Source organism: Falco rusticolus, chromosome 11 (assembly GCF_015220075.1).
Source record: "Falco rusticolus isolate bFalRus1 chromosome 11, bFalRus1.pri, whole genome shotgun sequence".
NCBI classification, from domain to species: domain Eukaryota; kingdom Metazoa; phylum Chordata; class Aves; order Falconiformes; family Falconidae; genus Falco; species Falco rusticolus.
Genome location: NC_051197.1, coordinates 27,752,179 through 27,770,799, shown reverse-complemented (window position 1 = coordinate 27,770,799; position 18,621 = coordinate 27,752,179).

Sequence of the window (18,621 nt, the reverse complement as noted above, 5' to 3'; positions counted from 1 at the left end):
GCTGCTGCTGCAAAGATCATGTGGAAGTGGATTTGAGGCTGGTCTCCACGTAGGAGGGGGTGGGTGGGTAGATGAGGGGATTTCAGTGTTTTTCCTCCATGGAACGGGTCAATATTCCTCCCCTCTTCCTCACGTAGCTAATAATATAGGGGTTGCCTCTTCTTCGCCCAGCAGGGTTATTGTCATCCTTGCTAAAGTTTGACATTTTACACTTTAACTAAGCACAGCCTTAGGCAAGAAGCTGTTAAGAGACAGATTTCCTTATTAAAAGAAGATGTCACCAAAAGAGCAAGTCAACAAATATGCCACTGCCCAGAAACAGCCATGCAGCTGGGAGAGCTGAGGAGGGTGGTGAGCAGAGCCAGCGTGGGTGGTGGGCCATGGAGGAGACAGCCTGAGCCATCTGGGGACACGAAGATGCCTTCACCCGCTGCTCCCAGAGCAGGCACCAGTTTGTGTGCTCCATACGCGTGGCACCTATTGCAGTGAGGTTCTGGGGACCTCACACAATGCAAACCATCCCCACCATTGACTGTTAGCTACAGGGCGTTCATCTGGGTGTCTGTGTGCGGGGGGGGTTGAGTCTGAAAATGTTTTCAAGGATTTTTCTCAATATTGCAATTGCAAAATGCCAGACGCACACAGAAAGCTGCAGGCAACTGCTCTTTTTTTTTTTTTTTTATATATATATATATATAATATGAGCGTGCCTGATAATGTGCCTTTTCCCTATGCTGCTGACAATGGGTTTTTTGCTCCCCTTTATGGAGTTTAAGTATAATACACTTAATAGCAGTTAGTGATGTCAGTGCTCTTTGGTATAGCAAATCTCTGGTGTGAGATAATCTTAGTTAATGATCAGCATAAAACAGATAGAGGTCAGTATTTTAGCGTCGCTATAAATCCCGCATTTACTGTGATGGAGTTGGAAGGAGGCGATCCCATTAACCTTTCCATTGCATTGATAGGGTGCGCGTCCCGCCATGGTCAGTTGGGATGGAGGAGCAGTGTGGTTCAGCCCTGTGGACCTGCTGCCATCCTCCTCCTCCTCCTTGGGCTTGTGGTCACCAGCGAGGCTCAGCCAGGGCTCAGGATTGTGTCCGTGGGGTGGTCGCCCCATCTCCTGCTGCAGCCTGACTCGGTGCAACACCATGCAATGGGAGAGCAGCGTCTGCCAGAGCACGAGGGGACGGAAAGGTGCTGGGTGCTTTTATCCCCCGCAGGTCCTGTGTTGGAAAGGGCAGTGCAACACACAGACAAGCCAGGTGCCAGGGTGGGAAGGGGGAGTCCCACTGGTGCCAAAACCTCTGGGATAGCTCTGAACCACGGTCCAGGTTGGCACCCCCTGTGGATCTGGGCGAGGTGGTGCTGGGACTCACCAGCTGCAAATCCACCCTGGTGCAGCGCTTTAATAACCTGGAGATATAGACACTGTGGAGAGGAGAAAAAAAAAAAAAAAGAAAAGATAAAAAAGTCAATGAAGCATTATGGTTAAGAATAAAATTGCATAAAAGTCAGGAAATAAAACATTTAAAGCTCCTACAGGTACGTTAAATCGGTGAAGACTGTACTTACACAGCATCAGCCCTGTTTTCCCTGGATGTCGGTGCTGCTCCTTCCATCTGTGTGATGGACATCGCTTCCCACGCTGGCATGAGGCTGTAGCAGCTCTGGGTTTTCTCTGCGGCGCCAGGGCTGCCCTCCAGCCTTGCTGCAGAGACACTCGCTTCTGGGTCACTTACCAAGCCTCGGATGCACGTTCCCAGTGCACTTAGAGAGGTCCTGGCCTCAGGGAAGGGCCTTTTCCTGAAAATCCCCCAAGATCTGTCTGAAAGGGTGCATGTGGGCCACCTTGGCAATATTTTGGCAGCTGCCATTAAAAGAAACACATTTTGGCGTGGTCAGTGTGCCTTCAACACACTCAGCCTGCACGGCTGAAGGTGGGCAGTGGGTATTAGCTTTCCTGCTGTCGGCATAATTTTTGCTTCTCTATCCCAATTTTTAGAGGTGGCAGTAGGTGGTGTGGGTGGGCGATGTGTCTCTGGATGACCACGCTTCTCCAGAAGAGCATCTGTTCTCCCAGTTCCCAAGGACTGCTGGCAACTTGGGACCCAAGGGGATGAAAGAGACCGTCCAGCAATGGAGGGAGGCGCTGGCACCCTGTAGCCATGGCCATGAGGGGCCATGAGGGTCCACGACAGGTCCCCTTGCAGCACTGCCTTCTTGCAAAGCCCCCCTCCCCGCCTCTTCAGTCCTCTGTCTTCCTAGTCTCTATTAACAGCAAGGATTTGTCTTGCAACATTACTCAGAGACCCAGGGTTTTGCTGCACTTAAACCACACCTTCTCCCCGATGTCCTTGATTAGTTGCCGTGGTTGTAGGGTAGCGCTAATTTGATCAGCGTTAGAAATCAGTGCGGTGCTGGAACCTTTTTCCCTGTCTTTCAACTGAATGGATAGAGAGGGCAGAAATAAAGGCTCCCTCGGGTTCTGGTTCATATGTCACCATGAACTGCATTAATGAATCACTGGTCCCAGAGCACATTTGCGGCTTGTTACTAGCAGATAATCCTGCTCTGTGACCCAATTGCTACTTGGCTGCCCAAGAGGAGATCTTTCTCCAAGGCCCTGAGGAGCAAAGATGGGCTGGGCTGGAAGTTGCCTTCAGCTTTGGAGCTGAAGCTGATGCGTTCATTAGGGAGGCTTTTCCTGGCTAGTGCTTGGGTTTGTTTTTTTTGCTTTGTTTTGGTGGGTTTTTGGTTGGTTTTGTTGGTGGTTTTTTTTTTTTTAATGGAGAAAGCTTGGAAAAATAGCCCCAGAAAACTTGCTACCATTATCATCCTCTCACTGGAGGATGTTCCCTGAATTATTGTATAGCTTTGCTGGCTGTCTCGTGCCTTTGAGCAGCTACCGAAAGGCTCCCCCCGCTGTTCCCAGTCACTTCAGTTCTCCGTGGCTTGGGGAGGTGGCGTTGACACAAGGAGGAGGACCCTGGGCACGGAGGGAGGTAAGGGCTCCTTTAGCAGCAGAGTGATGGTCCTGGGGTGAGAAGACCATTGGACTTGTGAACTCCAGAGGTGCTGAGGGTCCATCAGCAACTGCAGCACAGCTGTCCCCGCCTCACTCAAGCTGTCCCCAAGCTATTTTTGCTTGAGAGGGAGCTGCCGTGTGTCATGCCATGGGGCTGGTGGAACAAGCCCAAGCAATGTGCTTCTGGTCCCAGCGAGCTGGCAGATAATTCCCAGCAAGTCTGAGTGATGCTCCTCCTCTGGGCCCTCCAAAAAACAGACGCATAGTTCTCTAGAAAAAGAAGCCAGTGCTTTCAGCTAAGGCATTTCTAATCCTGTAATTGGATGTTTTTATCTGTCTCTTTATTTTGCTAGGAAGGATGATGTTATCTCAGGCCCTTGCAGGGAGATCTGGGTGTGTTTCCCAGACCTTCAGGCTTCTTCTCTGACCTTGAGCAAAGTCATTTCAGATCCTCTCACCCCAGTGCCCTGACTGAGGAAAGAAAAGGGGACATAGATGCTTGATTTCACCTGCTCCTCGTCCCACCTGGCTGACCCATGGTCTCCCCAGGGCTGGCCTTAAACTGTCAGAAGCACCAGAGCTGTGGTGGCCATGGCTCAGAGAAAGCTCCTCCAGCCCTGTGACCTTCCTCCAGCTGCACTCATCAGCAGGAGCAAGGCAAGCAAGTCCTTCTCCAGCCTCCCAGGAGGTGGCTTGTCAAAGGAGATTCCTACTAAAACCAGAGGAGCTCTGAGGAGATAAAGGTGTGCAAGTCAAGATTTGCTAGCTGGCAGATCAGTTTATATTTTCTTTTATAAGAAGCATCTTTACAAATGTTTTCTCCATGCATAACAGCTCAGTGGAAGTGACTGTGCAGGTCAGGAAAGTCATCAGGAGTCAGCAAATACGAGCACCCCTTATTTATCAGAAAGTTTATCTCTGCATTAAATTCTTACTGAAGAGGGTTTCATTAGGCCCGCAAGACTAGCGTAAACAGGGAGCTGGAACAGTGTTTTTCACAACTCCAGAGCTAATTTCTTTCTCTTTGTTGGTTTTTTTTTTTTGTTCCCGTTGTTTGCGCACTGAGGCTGCCAAGTGCGTTGAGAGAGAAGCCTGTATTCAAGTCAGATTTTTTTTTTTTATTTCCAGCATTTGAGCAGGCCAGAATTTATATTGCTCAGGTCTCCTTAAATTAGTCCAAGAGGATTTCATTTTACAGGCCTGCTTGACTGGGATCCTTTTGGCACGATGGGCTCAGCTTTGTATACAACTGAGATTCATATTTTATGTGTGTATAAAAATCCCAGCCATGAATCTAGCGGCTTAAAACTTCACCTTCATTCTTTACAGCTCAATTCAGAGCACTCTGCACATTTCCAGCCACTTGGTCCTGCAAGAGGCTGAGCTACGGGGAAGTGGCAGGAGATGGGGGAGGTGGCTCCAAGGGGCCACTTTGCTCTCTTTGGTCACCAAAGGTTCCTTGAGAAAGCCCTCAAAGCCTGCGGCTACAGCAGGTCTCCAGTTCATGATGATGCCATTCCCCCATTGGAAATCCAACTCCAAATTTGAAGTGACACCTGGGAGATATTCTTGGGAATTAGGGTTATGGCAGCAAACTAAGGCTCTGGGGAACTGGACTCCACCTGTATTTTTGCCCCATTAGGGAATGCACGGAGAGCATCTGGAGCTGTTGTTCTTCATTGGTGCTTGTAGCAAATCTCTTATGGTTGACCGTGACCCATCAAAGTTGGATGCAGGCTGTGCAGCAGTGTAGATACTGGTCTGCAAAGTCCAAGTACCAAATTCAGATCTGGGTCAGCAGGCCAGCTTGAACGTCCTAGCTGGGAACAGAGAGGTTCTCTGCTGCCCAGGCCATCGAGGGCTGGAAAAATGAAGGTGCAGATGACATGGATGGTGGACAGTGCCATGCCAGGATACTTGGGTGGTCCTACATGGACCCAGCCTAAATGCTGCTGGGCTCGTCCCAGCAGGGCTGATGGTTTTGGGCTCAAGGCCAGTTCTGTGCAGTCAGACTGTGCCCAGCTAACACCCCTTCCTGCAACGCAGAGCCCTGGGGAAGCTGTGCCAGAGCTAACACAGTGGCTGGACTGTTGCCAGCTGCATCTGGTGCTGCATGGGTGGCCCTGGTCCCTCTTTCCCTGCACTCCTGATTCTTGGATTCATGTGAGGGTGTCTCTGCCTTCCCTCTGCATGAGTGCAGCAGTGCGGCTGGAGCAGGCTGGCAGTGGTGGCTCACCTCTGGAACTACATGGCACAGCCAACTGGATGGGGAACACCAATGAGCTCAGTGTGGGAACGCCAAAATTGCTTCTGTGTGCAGAGAGCAAGGATCCTGCAGGATCTTCTGTGACACAGAGATGCTCCAAGTCTGCCTCTGTATTGGATAATTGGGTGTATGGGATGCTGCTCCACAGCTCTTGCTACTGGGGTAAGCAGAGATGTGTCCTCATCAGTCATTTTCTTAAAGGTTTTCCTCTTGGCTGTGACTTCCAGCAGGGTTCAGCAGAATTAAAATCTAGAGAAGACAGAATTTAAGAATATGGATGTCCAAATGTTGGGTTTTACTTCAGGCTTCTTGGCAATACCTGGTCTGCGTTTGGTTGGCAAGCGCGTCTGTGATGCTGTGCTGCCTTCCAGAGTTCGTGTGGTTTGGCTTGGTAGGTGTGAATCCCCCCCAGGCTCTCGTCAGCCTCGGCAGATTCATTCTGGTCCCGAGAGAACTGCAAAGGAAACTGGAACAAGAGTGGAAAAGGGATGGGGAGCGAGCCTGGGCAGCAGGTCCCTGGATTTGCTTTGCCTTGCTGGTGTAGGATGGCCGTAGCAGGAGCATCTCTGCCATGGGCTCCAGGAGCGAGCAGCTGAGGAGGGCTGCAGCCCTGCCGGTGACGGTGACCTGGGAGCATTTTCCCACCGTGAGTGAATCACACTCCTGCTTCGGTTGTGAATCCAAACCATATCCATATCCACTCCCTCCCCAACCCCTGTTTGCCTTTCCAGTGGTTGGGTTTTATCGAGCAGTTCTTTATTGGATTTATCATGCCAGTTGTTAAAGCTTCCAGCTGCTTAAATTTACTTTCTTGTTTTCTCATTTTCTCATCTGTCTTTTCTGTGTTCTTTACAACAAAATCCACACGGCCCTCTATATCATTAACTCCACGGGCAAGTTAATCAAATTTACTGTCAGGCACAGCTATAGCTGTTGGAATGTTTCTAATTTCTTCGGAGGGGGATATTGGGCTTGCAAAGAATCAGTCGGTGTCTCCATTTCTGCCGGCTTTCTGTGTAACGCGCCCTGGAGTCACCGCAATTCCCGAGCCAGCTCAGAGGCTCCATTTCCCACCATGGTCTCTCCTGTTTCTGCTCTCTCCATGCCACTACCATCTCAGTCCAAATTTTGGATTGAGTTTTTGTGATCTTCCATGGGTGCCACATCCTGGTTGGGGTGAGCCAGAGAACCATCCAAACCAAAGACCAACTCTTGTGCAGGAAGGCTGGGAGGTTTACCTAAACCAGGACATTCTTCATGGATGGGAAGAGGCTCTCCAGCCCTCATCCTAGGGCTACCACTTGCTGTGCTGAGGTTGTATGGGGAGCATCATCGAATAGTCTCTGCGGCATCCTTGGGAAGTGGGACACATCACTGCCTTGGAGGCTATGCAGCAGTAAAGATGTTTATGGGCTCTCCAGCCATGTTTATGGGTCACAGCAGGATCTGGAGGTGGAACGGAGACTACAGTGTCACAAGTGCTCGGCTGCGGCACGACTGTTTGCTGTTTGCCTGCCCTCAGCATCCTAAGGCATGTTCCAGAGCAAGGATTAGTTCGAGTATTGTGTCAGTTGCAGAAAATGGGGAGGCTGGTAATGAGGGGCAGATCAGAAGGACCTCACGGTGCTGCTGCAGACCGCACATCCCTGGGGATGGCAGATGGTGTCGGAGGGAAAACGTGCTCCTGCACCAAGGCCAAGCTCGGTGCTGGTTTGGATAGTGCTGCTGTGCAAACACAACATGCAAGTGCGTCTGGCATGCTGCTGCCTCACAGAAAGATGCTCGGAGACTTACAGACGTACCTGAGGCAGCAGGCCAGGAAAAGGTTATCATTAACCCACATCTGCGGTGCCTTCCACCTCAGGAGCTGGGCGGTGGGACTGTCAGCGCGACAGAGCAGAAGCTGCGTGTTTTAGCTGGGGTTGACCATGCTGCTGGACGTGCCCAGCCCTCGGTGGCCCAGCTGCCCGTGCCCTGGGACCGGGCTGCTGTGTGGCTCTGCCTCCAGCCCCCTGGGAGCAGCCAGCGGTCCCCGGTCCCCAGGCCAAGCCCCACCTCCATGTAAAGTGGATCCAAAGGACAGGGGGTCTCTTTAAGCGTGTGGGCTGTGGTTTTCGAGTGGGGCCAAGGCACCTGTGCACCTGTGGAAATAAACCAGCGTGCACGCAGAGAGGACGTGAGACCTTGGTGCATCTCCTACATGTACACCTTTGAGGTGCGAGACAGCTGGTGCATGTGTTGCAGGAGTGACGTCCAGGGCTCACCTCCCAAATCACCAGGGGACGGTGGGAAGGGAGGAGCAGAGGAGGAACGGGAGAGGGGCTGGGAGGGGGCGAAGGAAGGAGCGAGGGAGGGGGCGCGTGAGAGAGGGGGCAACGGGAGGAGGGAAGGCGAGAGAAGTAAACAGGGATGAAATTGCAGGTAAAAATAAAGCTGAAGAAGCCCAGGTGGAATTCATGCAAAGTCTCCTCATCAACACTGCGACTCCCTCCTGTCACGGGAACTGTCATCCGGGCTCGGCTCGTAATGAAAGGGAAAATATTTTATTCAGATTTATTAATTTGAAAATGAAGCCCGCCTGTCGAGAGGGGGACAGTTCTTCTCAATCTGTCATCGTTGAACCACACGCTCCTGACACCGGGATTCATTTGTCTTGTCGGCTCTGACAGTCGGATTCTCCCAGAGCTGTTCCTGGTGGATCGCCCTGGGATTTTAAACCGGATGAAACACATTCCGACAAGGAACAGCCTCTTTATTAATGCAAATTACACGAGGAGGAAAGAGCGAGAGGGAGGGAGAGAGGGAGGGAGGGTGACGCCAGCAGACGCTCTGGTTCCTTTCCCTGTATCAGTCATTTGTTATTTACATTTATACGCATTTTTCAGGTTTAATAAAAGGAGACCGGGATTCTCGGTGACATTTATGGACGGATTGTTTAAAAAAAAATATAAATGGTGCCGTCACCACGTATGTATGCAAAAATACATATATATATGTTTATATGCATGCATGGAAGCCCTAACTCCCATGGGCAGAACTGGCTTTGGCCAGGGCGAGTGTGTGGGTTTTCCTGTGGCACAGGAGAGATGGCTCGGAGCTGGGAAAGAGACATGTGGCAGGCAGCATCAGTCTGGCGAGCCTGCCGAGGTGGTGGATGGCAGGGCTGTGGCAATTCCTGGGGTGCCCGTAGGAGCTCTCCTCAGTCCCTGGTAGGGGTGACTGGCTGGAGGGGGCTTGTTTAGGGTTTGCTGCCGGTGCCGGGGTGTGCGTGCGGGGCAGGGGGTGAAGGCAAGATAATCGTCCTTCGAGCACCCTTGTGTCTGTCTGGGATGTAAGGGAGGATGGTGGTGGTGGGACCACGGCTCCTGGGGGTCAGCATGCCCTCCAACCTCTGTTGCTGCTCTTCCACGGGGAAGATAACACATCTTCATCACGGGCATCTCCCAAACCCACCTACTCCTGCCTCCCCTGGATGGGCAGTAATGCGGCTCCTGGGATGTGTTTTCCCTTGCAAACTATACTTGCCCCTGTGGAGCCCGGCTCTGCCAATGGGGGCCAGCACCAGCCCCCCTCAGGATGCCCTCAGCTCATCAGTGCAGCGTAAAACAAATGCCAGAGCCAGGAGTACGGAGAGCCTGAACGTATGTGTCTAATGATGTCTCCACAGTCTATAGAATGAATATTTAATAGCGCTTGTCAGCAAGATCTTATAGGGATTTCTTTGCTAAAATGCTCATTAACTCTTGTGATTTCCATGGCAGCCTTGGTGTTTCTGGTGACCTCTTGCTGGTTTGCCACCATCCCCCTGGGTTTACCTCCTCGGGGTCCCTTCCACCATCCCTTCTCAGCCACAGCTTGGTTAAACCCACCGGCCCCCTCGGCAGCCCCATCCCTGGCCAGGACAGAGTGAGGCTGCAAATGAGCAAGCTGGAGCTAATGGATTCCCTCCTCCCTAGGGGCAGGGGGCACCCCCTATTTTAGGGTCCTGAAGTCTCTAAGGTGACCTCACGTGTCCTGCAGCCCTGCATGGGTCTGAGACCCTCACCCCCAAATTTCCCCACCCTGCTAAGGCTCTGTCAGAGAGATGTTCAGGCTTGACTTGAAGGCTGCAAGTGATGGAGAATCTACCACGTCGTTAGGCAAATTGTTCTGCTGGTTAATTAGCTTCACTTTTAATGTGCTTGGAGCAATGAGAACAGTAATTCACGGCAGGAACAGGGACGTGCAGCAAGGGCCTGGAGAGGTGTGGGAGAGGAGGGGGAAAGCTGGAGAAAAAGGACTCGAAATTAGAGCAGAGATATTTTTCAGTGAATCTTTAGTCTGTGAGAGGGACACTGAAAAAAGAGGGGAGGAAAAAGGAGAGAAAAAGGGAGAGGAGAGAAGAAAACATTTCAGAGGGACCGATGTTATTTCTGAATTTGGGTTGAGTTTTGTGATTGCTATTTTTATGACAGAAAACTAAAGAGTAGAAATGCCAAAATGCCATTTGGTAACATCCTTGAAACGCACTCTTCCACTTTTCATTCTGAAATGGCAAGTTTTAAAATTTAAATCTTAGTCTGAAAACTCTTAAAAAAAAAGGGGGGGGGGAGGGGCTTTATGCTTGAATCTCAATGCTTGAAACCTTCCCTGAAGGTTTTCCTGGAGTCATTTGGCTCTTTTCAGCTTGCCTTACCCCCTAGCTAGAAATCAGGCAGGTCCCCACTCAAGTAGGACCCTGTAGCAAAAAGACCTTGGTTTAGGCAGGCTTCGTTCTCCAGACAGACCCATAAGGTGCTCTGAGAGCAAACTCGGTGTTAATCCTCATGCTGGTGGTTAACCCAGCATGGCTGGCCACAGGAACGGAGCCCTCGCTGCCTGGGGAGCACAGGGGCTCTCTGGAGCTGTGCCTCAGCCACGTTTCCCAAGACCGAGGTCCAGAAACTGGGGGGGATGCATTTGGTGAGATGTCCCCAGGTGAGATGTCCCCAGAGCTGTTCACCCCCAAGGGTGAGGGAAGCTCTGGCTGAGGAGATGCTTCTGCACTTTGGCAGGTGCTGCTGCCATGAGCCCTGGGCACATCTGCACCTGGCTGGCAGAGGTGATAGGGATATGGCCCCGAGGACAACCTTGGGAGCACCTTGAGGAGCCACCCAGAGCCCTGGCCCAAACCCAAGCCCGGTCAGTGCACCTTTAGATACTTTCAAGGACCTTCCCACCTGGTCTGTGGGGAGTGTCTGAAAAATCACTTCTGTCCTTGAATTCCTATTTCCTTGCAAACCCTGTGGCTAGGGCTCAGCCCTGGTGTAATAGGCATCTGCTTGTAGTAATCTCAACACCCCTCCCCAAACCTACTTATAAAATACTGTACCTTGCACCAATTTTATCTGTGACATTGCATAAAAAAAAAAAAATCCATTAAAAGAAATAAAAGCAGGTGCAGCCTGGTGCTGCAAACACTCCTTCACTCTCGTTCTCTCCCCTTCGTTCTCCCTCTCCTTCACTCCCGGTGTTTGCTAGTTTGTATGATTAATTTTATCAATTTTCCTGACCTGCTTTGCCACTGAAATAAATATGACAGCTGCAGTGCTGCCTCAATTCGTTCTCTTGCCAAGTGAGCTGCTGAGATGTGTTTTCTTGTTGATCGCAGACTTTGGTAAATATCAAGTAAATAGACTGAAGAGGATTCATTTCAGCAGCTTGGATTGTCAGGACTTCAGCCCGAGAGCACATCCTTCACCGGGGAGACAAAGGGAGAAGGAAAGCTCCTGTCCCTCCCCAGAAAAGCAATCAGGAAATTCTTGCAGTGCACCAAGCCACTGTCAGCCCGGGCCATAATTAGCGGTGTCAGCAGATGTCTTGGAGGAGACTCCTAAAGCCTGGGTCCCAAAAAAGGAGCCCCGTGGCCAGGTGGCTGCTGTGGTGTGTGTGGGTCAGGGTGCCATAGGAGACTGGTGTGTTGGGCACTGCCACCCTCTTGGTCCACTTCTACATCTCAGGAGCATCACAGAGGTGGTCCACCACCAGCTCTTCCACCAGCTTGGTATTGTCTCCACTCCTTGTGTAGAAGAGGGACAGCCTGTCCCTCCTCAGAAGGAGGTGGCCCAGTGTGCCACGGGTTTATGGAGCCCCAAAATCATGGCCGGTGCTGGTGACCCAAGCAGGGATTATTGACGACAGGGTGACAACCTGGTGTTGTGACCTGTCTCCAAATGAATTGGCTGTGTCTAGTACAGCAGCCAAGCAGTGTCCCCCTACCCCCCTCATGTCTCCTCCTGCAGGGTTTTGTTTTGGTGGTGATGTCCACGATGCGCCTTGGCTGACCTCTGGGAACACTCCTGCGACAGAGTTGCATTCAGACCTCATGCTTGGAAATCGTTGCCCCAATACCTGATTTGTCAGTTCTGCCTCTTCCAGTGAAATTCAGCCAAGAGTGAGCTGAAGACCTTCCACCTTGCAAGGGGTTTCTCCATGAGATCTCCTTCTCTGGTGAGGCTGCTCAAGCACAGTTCTGGGCATAGCATCTTAATGAGCACATCCTCCACTCCAGTGCAAGGTTGCGAGTATGGTCGAGGCAAATCTTCCAGCCTACGCAGATATTCTAGGTGGGTACACGCCCTGCACACACCAGCACCCTGCGTGGGGCCGTGTGGGGCATTTCAGCCCTAAGCAGAGGACCTGGGTCTGGATTAGTGCTGGCCTTCTCACGTGGCTTCTCCTGGGCAGGGCAGGTGGGTGCTAGGCTGCAGGGCTGTGCTGGCGTGGGGTTTGGAGGCAAGACCTCAGCTCTCTTGAGGTCTAGAGGACTTGTGTTGTTGGTTACACATATGGTGTGTTGTTATGCACGTGAGGAATTAGGAGGGAAAAATCTTCTGTTAGCATCTCTCCCGTATGACCTATTTGGCTGGTGTGGCCAGACTGCAGAAGGGAAGGGACATTGTCTTTCAGCCAACAGTATCTCTAACGATGGTGGTCCTCACCCTGAGGACCTTTAGGTGCCTTTCAGAGATATCTGGGAGTCTCACTGCCTACCTCAAAGCAGCTGCATCTCCCCTATGTGGCGGCTGTGCTTTTTTTGGGGGTAGGGCTCCCCACAGAGTGCCTGGGAGACCAAAAAAAGTCAGGGTCAGAGTATCCAACCACCATACAGTGTTGAGGATGTGACACAGGCGTACTTTCTGGAGCAGGTCTTGGTGGTGATGTGGACAGCTGGGGCAGCATTCAAGCGCTGTGCTCTGCCCTCCTTCACGAGGGACTTTGGTCTGGGTCTTTGGAAGTATTTAAGGCTATACCTATGGAAGTAAATGAAGCAGTGCTGGAGAAGAGTGCTGAGCACACTTTATTTACTGGTATAGAAATACATACTAGTGTAGTCTAAGCACCCAACTGCCCAAAAGTCCCTCGGTGAGGACTGGTGTGTTGGGATGATGCTCCCAGTGATAGAAGCCTCACCTCTGCAAAAGCCTCCAGTGCGCCTACTGTCCCCCAAGAAATCATGAGATTTTTAATCTAATCCAGGGACACTGGAGAAAAATCCAGGGGTCGTTTTGTGCCTTTGCAGACTTTAACCTTTGGGTGCAGGCATTTGGCCTTCCCACGTTTTTCTCAGCAGCTATATGAGTTTATATATAAGCTTGATTTCTATGAATCAAAGCTTTTTGCTGATTTCCAGCAGAATTCTGTACCTTTAAAGACTCTATGAACAAGGAAAGCGGCCTTGAAGATTTTGCAGCCTAATGGAAGATAAAGATTTGCTAGTGTTCATGATCTAGTTAACCAGCAAACAGTAATTACCAGTACAACCCCATGGCTGAGCCCTCTGTATGCTGCAGATCTTAGCAAAGCTGCCCTCAGCCAGCATATACAAACAAGGGGAGAGAGGGGGAAAAAATAGAAACTTCCAGCCTCCAAAACCAAAAAAGAGAATTTGTAAATGTGACCCAGATAAACATGATGCAGGATGGTTTCCTTGAGCCAGCAGAGAGCCCTGAATACCAGCTCATGCAATCTCCTCTACACTGGTGGGTCAGAGAAGCCTGCAAAGGCTGGGTGGCTGCTGCAGCACCCCATTGTCCCCCCAAAACTGCCATAGCCTCCAGCGTGGCTGTGCATTGCTGAGCCAAAGCTCAGCAGCTTGAAACCAGGGAGGAGGAGGAGGAGGAAGGGGGCACCGTAAAATACCTGTAGCTGAATATAAAACCAAAGACGTAGAGCTCCCCTGCTGCCTCTGCACCAATTTCTTGCAGATTGACTGTGCACCCGTAGTTTTACCTTTTGGAATTATTGTATTATTACCATTACTAAGGTGATAATTTTTATTAACGACTTACTGCTGGAAGCTGCAGCAGTCCAGGACTTGCCATCAGAAAGAATGCCTAGCTGGCTGCAGGGTCCCCCGGGGCCATGCAGGGACACCTCCCTCCTTGTGTTTGAGCTCTGACAGACTAAACCGGCCAAGCAGGTGCCTTCTACCCCAGCACTCCTTTAAGCCTGCTTAGCCCAGTGATCTGGGACTCTGACCTTGAGACAGGATGACAACCCTCTGGCTGGGTCAGACTCCACCAGCCGTGTACGGATCAGAGATGACCAGGGCAACCAATGTTGAAATATCTGTAGGCGGCCACGTGGCACCCACCAGCTGGGGCAGCTGGAAACCAGGAGCTAGTGAAAAGTACATCCCTGTGTTTGCTTGCTTTGGGTAGAGTTAAAGATATGTGGTGGTGGGTAAAAGTGGCATCATACTGCTGTCACTCCTTGCATGGACGTGCTTTTGGACAGAAAACCTAGCCTGCAGGTACAACGTCTGTGCCGCTGCCAGCCCCACGCCGTCCCTTGTGAAGCCACTCTGTTAAGATGGGTTTTTTGGGGGAGCAGAAGCCACAGCCTGCTGCCAGGAGTGGTTGGAATTAGGTGGGCTGAGTTGCCTTGTGAGTTGTGCTGTCCACGTCCTTGGCCATGTACGTAATCCAGCCAGCATGGTGCTGCCCAGAGCACGGCCACACAGCCCGGGAGGTGTCCCCAGGGGACCGAGCATGGAGCTCACGCTCAGATTGCCCACACCAAAGGTCTCCAAACCAGCTCCAGGTTTCCCCGGGCAATATGAGCTCCAGAGGTTACTCTTGGCTGTTGGCAGAGCTGCCCAAGGGATGGTAGTGCCACAGCATGGTGCTTCCCAACAAAACCCTGGTTCAGCAGCATCCATCCTGCTGCCAATCCAATGGGCAGCAGACGCTGGGAGCACGAGAGCCTGGGAGCATCACCAGCCCACCAGGGAGTAGAGGGCGGCAGCACTCCCCTCTTTCCCATCAAGATGTTCAGAAGCCCAGCTGTGTTGACTGGGCATATTTTTTACCAATGCAGATCACCTTGGTCCAGCAAGGAGTGCACACAGCAGCCACTCGTCATCAATTCAGATATCCCCCTCCCCTCTTCTCAAGGACTTCTGAGAGCAAAAGGCTTGTGGCTACAAAGATTTACACCCCCTCGGCAAGGGTTAACCTCATCTGGCAGCCACTATTGTCTCAGGACAACTTGTCAGTCTGTGAGAACGTGCTGTAATGGATTTGAAGTGGATTGCTCAGCCCACGGAGAGGGTGATGCTGTATTTATTGAATAGACATTAAAAAGAACATTTCTCAATTTCTCAGCACTGAACTCGAGGTCAATGGATCTTTTTGGCACTGACATGCTGAGTCAACTCCTAGCTTAAAGCTTTTAGAAGGACCAGGGTTAGATGAAAGGATTAGACTCTGTCTTTAGCGTTTCCCTGGCAAAACCGTTGGGTGCTAAATCATTTATGTTGCTTTGCGGTGCTTTGCTTGGCCTCTCCCCGTTACCTTGGAAAAGAAAAAAAAAAAAATTCTTTCCTTTTTTCAGATTGAAATGCCACAAGTTGATTATTTCCACTGTGCTGCGCCGAGATGAGGTGGATACAAAGTGTGTTGGGCTCCTAACGCTGCCGGGCAGCTGCTGAAAGGGCTGCAAAGCCCTTTCCCCTGGAGAAGAAAGCGGCTGTGCAGCGAGATGTGGTGCCACCCCACCCACCCGATGCTGAGAGGGCACACGCCTCGCTGCGTGCTAACAAATTCCTTGTGCACTAGCAAGACAGTTTTTAATAATGAACTAGCGATTGATTACAGCAGCCCTGACAGCAGCGGCTGGCTCGGCGGTCAGTCCGGAGCCGATGTCTGTGGGAGCAGAGGCGTGGGCTTCCCACTGCCCCTGCCTGTCCCTCGGCACCACGGGGGTTTTTGCCTGCGTCCCGAGCAGTAAGTAGGAGCCATCTGAGGCGCTTGGAGGTAAGGGGGTGAGGTTACGCTCTGCTCACCATTACAGTAGGGTAAATCTGGAGCAGCGCACTGACGGCAATAGGTGGTTTCATAGCTGCTGACCTCCTCGGTGTCGCACATGTTACTGCTGTTCCCTGTGGTTTCTGGTAATTTTGTTAAGGTACGTCAGTGTTGCGCTAAGGGCAAGGCCGGACAGGGGGGGTTGGACAAGCCTGTCTAGCCTGAGAGCAAGCTTTGGAAAAGGCATTTTTGGGAACCGCAAACAGAGTGGTGAGCAATGAGAAACTGCTGCCGTGTTCCTGCTGTGCATCCCTTGTCAATCACGGGGAGAGAGGCACGGCCCCGCATCGATCCCAGTCCCTCGCAGGAGGAGCCGGGAGGACCACAGGGCGGGCAGAGCAGCATCTCTTCCAGCAGAGGAGGGGGAAGGCAGCCTTCCTCCAAAGCACGACCTTTCCCTGCAGCCATCCTGCTTGCAGCCAGCGTGTCCCATGCCGGCAGCAATCCCGGGGACCGCGGAGTCCCATCCCGCAGCCCTTTCTCAGGCCAAATCCCTGTTGCAGCCAGCACTTACCCACAGTTTCAGGCCTTCTGGTAGCGGTGCAACAAATAAAATGCAATCCGCCTGTATCATAAAGTCCAATAAAAATGAAACTGAACATCCACTTTGCAGACAGCAAGTACAGTGTAAATTTATGAGATCATATCTTGTGGAGGACAGGATACTTAAGGGGGGAAGGAAGGGGCTGGCAAAAATGGGAGAGAGCGGCCGAGGGGTAGTAAATATGTTTTCAATAATGAAGAGGCCCGATTACCCTCTTTGCAATAAAAACGTGCACAAGGCAGAGCTGCCGTAAAAATTACTCCCGAGCAGCCTGGCATATTTGCACCTTGTCATCTTGTCATCTCCATGCAAATTTGCAAGGCGCCTGCAGCCGGCGTGGGTCGGCTCTGCGGCACGGGGCTGCCGAGGACTGAGCAAGGGTCCTCCCTCCTGCAAAAGCCATTTCATTTACAGCCCCCGTCACCCCGGTCCTGTCTGCCACCCCCTCCCACCCTGCAAAATGCACCAATTTGCCCGTAACCGTAGCAACCAGCACAGATGCACGATGCAGGGATGGAGCGGAGGATCGCCCGGGTGCCACGTGTCCTGGGCTTCTCCCTAGCTGGGCGAGGGAGGTGGGAAGCACAACGGGATTTGGGATGTGGCTCCTGCGGGCTCCACGGTGCACAGATTCCTCCGGGCAGGTCCCTTGGCCCCATTGCCAGGTGGTTGGTGGTTTTTTTGGGGTGCCTGATGCATCCTCCCTGAGACTGATGGTACCACGTGCTGTCTAGGGCACACTGGTAGCACAGGGTGCAACCAGGCTTCATGTATTTAAAGTAAAAAATATATATTTTGTTTTCTCCCAGCATAAACCAGAGCAAAGGCTGAGGCCTCACCTCTTTGAGGGCATTTTCTCAAAAGGTATGGTTTTAAACTGATTTAAACGAGGGGATGTAAACAGCACAGGAGCAGCTTTGAGTCATCTGGAAATCAGCCTGAGCTGTCCTCAAATAAACCACTGCTGGGCCCAGAAGAAAGCAATTACACAGGGGCTTAACGAAGCTGATTTAACAAAGCTGCAGTAATTAAACCTCATGCACTTCAGGCTGGGGATTCTGAGGGCTATCAGAATCCTGTCTTGGAAGGTAAACCTTTTTGGTATGAGCAGCTGAGTGGATTTAAATTGGGGTGATTCTCCCTTCCCTGCTTCTTGGCTTAGACATCACCCTCACAGGTGCCGGTGGGGTTAGCAAGGCTTTTTCTTGCAGAGCTAGACCCAGGGCAGAGAAAAACGCCCAGGTCTGTTGCTTTCTGCACCAGGACACAGAGCCCAGAGCTGTGTTATCGCAGGACCCGGCAGGCACCTGACTGCTGAGGACAATTTACTAACTTGATCTGGCAGCCTCAGTGTAAAAAATACCATCCTTCGCAGTTCACGACCCCGATCCAAAGCCTGCTGAAGCTAATGGGAGCCTTTCTCTGGCCTTCAATGGACTTTGAATGGTGCTGCCGAGGCGGAGGGAAAGCGCTGTGTCAGAGCCCTATTAAGGAGGGCGATGGCCAGGGATGGGTGCCCCCCTGCCGAGGCAGCCCGGCAGCCTGCTGGGGTCCACGAGCCCTGACCCGCTGCTGGAAGCGCCGTCCGCTGGTGCTCAGTGTGCCTGCCGTCACCGCCGGCGTCACGGGCTTTAAGGACGGAAGAAAGAAATTGTGGTCGTGTAGCTTGACCTCTTCTATTCAAAGCGAGATCAAAGGAGGGCCAAGAAAGAGCAGAGGAGGCTGTTGTGCCCGATAGCTGAATGCAAGATGAATGGGAGAGGAGTGGGGGGAGCTGGGGGGCTTTAGCTTGCAACAAAGCAACAAGATTCAATTAGCAGGAGAAGTCCTATTCTGGAATTGCAACTTTAAAGGGATATGGCTGGGGCAGGGGCACCAGGGAGAAGGTATATTCTGTGTGTCAAAGGTGTAAATATTTGCATGGAGGACCAGAACGTGTGTGTGGGTCCACTAATGGAGATTTCCAGCTGGTGGTTAAAAGGGAAAACACCAGGACAGTTACTGCAGGGGAGGGTCTCGAGCCCACCAGGTAAAGGAGGCTTTAGTGAGCAGCTGGCAGCATCATTTACTTAATGTGGGATATCTGTTCCTGAGGAAAGAAGATGCAGATGACCCGGTGAGTCTTGGAGGTGTGCAGGTGGCCATCACCCAGCAGGGTGGGAGAACAGAGAAGAGCCTGTTTCCAATGGTAGCTCCTACAGGAGAAGGTGGCTAGGCATGTGGAAGGTGACCTGTCTGAGATGCTGGGAAATCACTGAACTGGTGCTGAGGAGCCCGGGGGCAGAAGGAGAGTGTGGGATCTATGCACAGATCCAGGGAATCCAGCACCAGCTGATTGTGCACAGGTAAGACCCCCTGGGAAACTGGTCTTGGCGGGGAAAAAGCTGTTAATGCCAGCCAGCCACGACTTCTTGTGGGCACAGTTCAGGCTATGGTGTTGCAGGAGAAGGAAAGC